Raw genomic sequence first — 5026 nt, 5'->3', positions numbered from 1 at the left:
TTCTTATTTATTTATTGTATTGAACCCATTGTTTATTGACCTTAGTGGATTTTGCAAATGTGTATTTGAATTTATGAAACTGATCTGAACTAATGGTGTCCTTTAGTCATGTAAAGCGTTCTGAAATGTTCCATCTTTAATTCACAGACTTGTTTATTTAGCTTCACATACAGCGACTCATTATCATTGGTTATTTTCTATCTTCCTTTTCCAACTTATTTGTGACTTTTCAGTTTTCCAACAAACCTCTGGAATCTGTTTTTTTTTTTTTTCCAGATGTTGGCTTTACTGTGTGTTTCTGCTTCAAGTTAAACAGAACATCCCATTTGGCTACAAACTATGCCACCAATATGTGAAAAATTGACTCCCCTATTTATTTAATATTTTTTGGGTTAAAACTAAACTAACAGCTCATGAGGATTTCTACACAATGCATAAATTGCACATCATTGTGCTTCTCTTTCAAATGATACAGTTTCTATAGTTCTACCATAATGTAAATGTTGGCCTGTTTGGAGAAATGCACCATAGAGAGGATCTATCATCCCACATGTTCTGCGTTGGTCCTCTATTGTTTCATATCTGCAGTGAATGTGAACTTTGATGGAAGGAAGGCGTTGGGGATGTTTTGACTGTTTACATGAAGCTATGAAGGCAGAAAAAGGACTAGAATCACATCCTTTAGTTGATTCTTTGTTACTCCTCCCCCACCCCCCACCCTGTATTGCTTAGCTTTTGCTTTGTTTGGTTGTAATTATAATATTTTGTTTAAATAAAAGTACAACATTCAATTCTGACATCATTGTGTTTTTGTTTGTTTTTTAAGCAGATTTTAAAAATGATGACGCCTTTTGTTTGTGAATTGAGAAGAAGCCTGAATCCTTTATACACACACACACACACACACACATACAGTTAAATAAATACACACATTAGATTTACAAAAGAAAAAAATATGAATATTGACATATGTTCCCACCTTTGGCAATTTAAGACAGTAAAGGAAAAAGATAAAAAGGTGTAAAACAGGATATTATATTTGTACTTTTTTTTTTTTAAGATAATTTATTAAAATGTGAAGGAGGAACATTGCGAAATTTAAATATTTTTAACTAAATGGAAATTTGTGGAACAGAGACATTTTTCAGATTAGGGGTGTCCCCATGTTATATTGAAATCGGATATTGATCCAATATCAGCAAACAAAAAAGTTCATTCCAGACTCTGCTCCAACACTTCTAATAAATATGTCACTTTTTGTCATCCCTACTGTTGTATTGATAAGTGCTGATATTGAATCACATTGATATTGGTATCAGCCAATACTCAAGGTTGTAATGTTGGTAATTGGTATAGTATCAGAAGTGAAAAAGTTGTATTGGAACACCCCTAAAATAATGGTAGTTAAAAGTGGGAAATTAAAGGTCATACTTCATTTGAAATCTGTTAGATAATCTAGTTAAAAAAGAAAAAAAAACTTCAACTTTAGCTTTTTCATTTGATCATATACCCAATCGTCTGATGTCTTTGAAAAACTTCTTTATTTGATGCAGAATAATCTGACGTCCTTTTCAGACAAACTTCCTTTCATCCATCAGTCCTGCAGAACAACTGCTGCCTTTGTTTGGATTTGTTTCCATCTTGGAGGATCTTAGTTATGTGTTGGAGTCATGTGAGGAAAATTAGACAGGAAACCTAACTTGTGGCCAATGGAAAACTATTGGTATTTTTTTGCTCATCTGGCCTCCTGTTCTGCTGCTTTGTCGAGAAACAGTGGGTACCAACCCATCAGTAAAGACACAATTCTGGGTATTTTTCCAGAGGCTAATTATGATAAGAATTAAAAAAAAAAAAAAAAAAACATCAGAAAAATATGTATTTAAACTACACAAAATGTTGCAGCTAGAACCTGAATCATAACATAACCTAACCGCTAGAGCGGATATGCCTCGTCTGTGAACAGTCACATTTACAGACCTTGGAGTCGCTGTTAGTTGATCAATAAATGGGAAAAGATTTGTCACTTTTATAATAAGTGTTGACTAGGCCACTGGGAGTGAGGCCCAAGGCCAAGGCAGGCTGACTTGATAATACTGTATCATGTTTTTCTGCAGTCAGTGCCTTCTCCTCGTCCTTTCTCTCTCAGCTCTGTGTCAGGTGTCGTGAAGCTGATGATGGAAGTTCCTGATCTGTGGTTCACAGCTCAACTAGTCTGGGACACTCTGATGTTCTATCTCTATATCCTGTTCTGTTGGTCCTTCTGTCCTCTAACCCCAACCAGTCGACGCAGATGGCTGCCACCTCTGAACCCGGTTCTAACGGAGATTTCTTCCTGTTAAAAGGGAGTTGTTTCTTCCCACTGTCACTAAATGCTTGTTCATTTTGATCTTGTTGGGTTTTTTCTTTCTTATTATGATTTTTATATTTTGTTAAGTGCATTGAGATGACTTTGTTGTATATTTTGCGCTATATAAATAAAGTTGAATTGAATTAAATGTGAAATGTAGAGAGCAGACGTGTTTTCATTCGCTCCAATAACACGACCTTGGCTACAGCTGGCTACAGCTGGCTACAGCTGAACAGCCTGAAAAATTGGGCCCAAGACTGAAGGAAAATGGTGAAAAAACCGCAGGGAGGCCCTTCAGAACCCAATTCGGGTTTGGAAGAGGTCAAGGAGATGATACTCGAGGGTCTACGAAACCTATCTGCCGAGATAAAGTCGTTGGAAAAGACGCTGGAAAACTCACTGGAAAACCTACAAAGCGAAGCAAAGGTACTGAAAGAAAAGAATGAAAGAAATGCTGAAGAGATAAAATTGTTGAACACCAGCGTTGAACAGCTGGAACAAAAGGAAAGAGAGAAAGATGTCATCATCACAGGCCTAAAGATAAAACCCAGGAGCTACGCGAGTGACGAAGAAACAAAATCGATTGAACAACAGGTCATTGACTACCTGGAGTTGAAGGACATTGTCCTGAACCCTGACAACATCAACTCCTGCCATCTCCTGCCAAAGAAAAATGATAACAGAGCTGTAAAAATAACCTTCACGAATATGAAATTCAAAGGAGAACTACTGAAGCAAGGAAATAAACTGAAGGGAACGAAGGTGTACATCAATGAAAACCTGACGAAACAAAATGCAAGCATTGCATGGAAGGCACGCCAAATAAAAAAAAGGAGGAAAAATTGTGAGAACGTGGACAAGAAACTGCAGGATTTATATCACACCATTGGGAGAAGAGAACGAAAAACCAATCCTCATCAAAACGATGGAAGACTTGGGAAAATACGAAGGATCCACCTAAACAACAACATTACTGATGGTAATCATGGATATGGACCCAGATCTATATAAACACTGGAAACAAAACTCAGACTGTGATTATTTTACGGAGACTGAATTAAATGTGGAAACCAAGAGTAAAAAAGGTCTGTCATTTATTCATTTCAATTGCTAGGTGGTGGGGTGATTAAGGATTACATTAAATTTAAATTCAAAGTGTTTATTGTCATATGTGCAGTTAGAAACACGTTTTCCTGTACAATGAAATTACTACCTTGCTTATGAACTAAGATATAATACAATGAAATTACTACCTTGCTTATGAACTAAGATATAATACAATGAAATTACTACCTTGCTTATGAACTAAGATATAATACAATGAAATTACTACCTTGCTTATGAACTAAAGATATAATACAATGAAATTACTACCTTGCTTATGAACTAAGATATAATAATGTGTTTATACAAGTTAAATCTAACAGTGGAAAATACAACACTGCCAATAGAACTAACAACAGCTGGATTAACTTCGATGTAGAGACAAAACAAGCTGCAACTTGTGTGTCCAAAAGAGACATTCCCGAGTGGTGACATTATGGATGAAAAGGGAAACACCTTCGAAAGAGGAACTATTCTTGAACTGGAGGAATGCTAACAACATCTGGCAGGGAACAAGGCCCAACACAAACACACGATAGAGAGGAGGAGGAATAAAAACAAGACAACACTGACTACAGATGAGGAATACACAAAAAAGGACTGTTCAGAACAACTCAAAAATGTTTGACCAGAGAGACATGTACAACCCATGTAAATTTGCGATGGTAAAAACAGGGGACGGGACCCAGATAAGCAAAACTGCTTCTCTCGTCTCCTTTTTCAGCATGTAAAAAAAAAAAAGTGAACGTAACCATGTCGGAAATAAACTGAATAATAAAAATAAAAAAATAAATAACCTGCAAGAGCCAGTAGTGGAGGTTCATATCTGCATTATGAAGCCTGCAGCTTGGAAGAATTTCAAGTCTCTTTTTATTTACAGTCACAGCAGATTAAATGTCAAAGCATCGTGACTAAACTAGCTTTTAGATGGTTTTAGTAATTTTGGCAAAAGTGTTTCCTCATAAAACCTAAACATCATTTAGTCACAATTATGTGACAACATGTGTAACATTACACTTCCACTCTTCTATGGAATATTATCTATCTATCTATCTATCTATCTATCTATCAAACAAGGAATCTCTGTCTGTCCGTGTGTCTGTGGCTCAAATATCTCAGCGGTTCAGGGACGGACAGAGCTGAGGACATTCAAACATGGCTGCTGCTTGGTTCAATGGTGTGCAACGTCAGATTGTTTGGACAGCAACGATACCATTCATGAATTTTTTCATAAAATTGTCTTAAATGCAGCTATGCAGAACAGCTCAATGTTAACAGGTATTCACGATGTCCAAAAAAGCGCTATATAAAATTGATGCATTATTATTATTATTATTATTATTATATGGTACCTCAGGATAAGTTACAACAGCTCAATGTTGACAGGTTGATCATGGTAAACTCAGGATAGGTAGAAAGCTGTGTAGAATCTTTGGGCGGTAATGCTCCTTGCCTTGGTGCCAACTGCCGTAAACTACACAGAAGAAGAAGAAGAATCTACAGGAGTGACTGCACACAGGGCTTTTAAAAATAAAGAGGCTCTAATATCCTAAAAAAAAAAAAAAAAAAAAACTT

This window comes from Gouania willdenowi, chromosome 4, assembly GCF_900634775.1.
Source record: "Gouania willdenowi chromosome 4, fGouWil2.1, whole genome shotgun sequence".
Taxonomy (NCBI): domain Eukaryota; kingdom Metazoa; phylum Chordata; class Actinopteri; order Blenniiformes; family Gobiesocidae; genus Gouania; species Gouania willdenowi.
Note: the sequence above shows the minus strand (reverse complement) of the source record.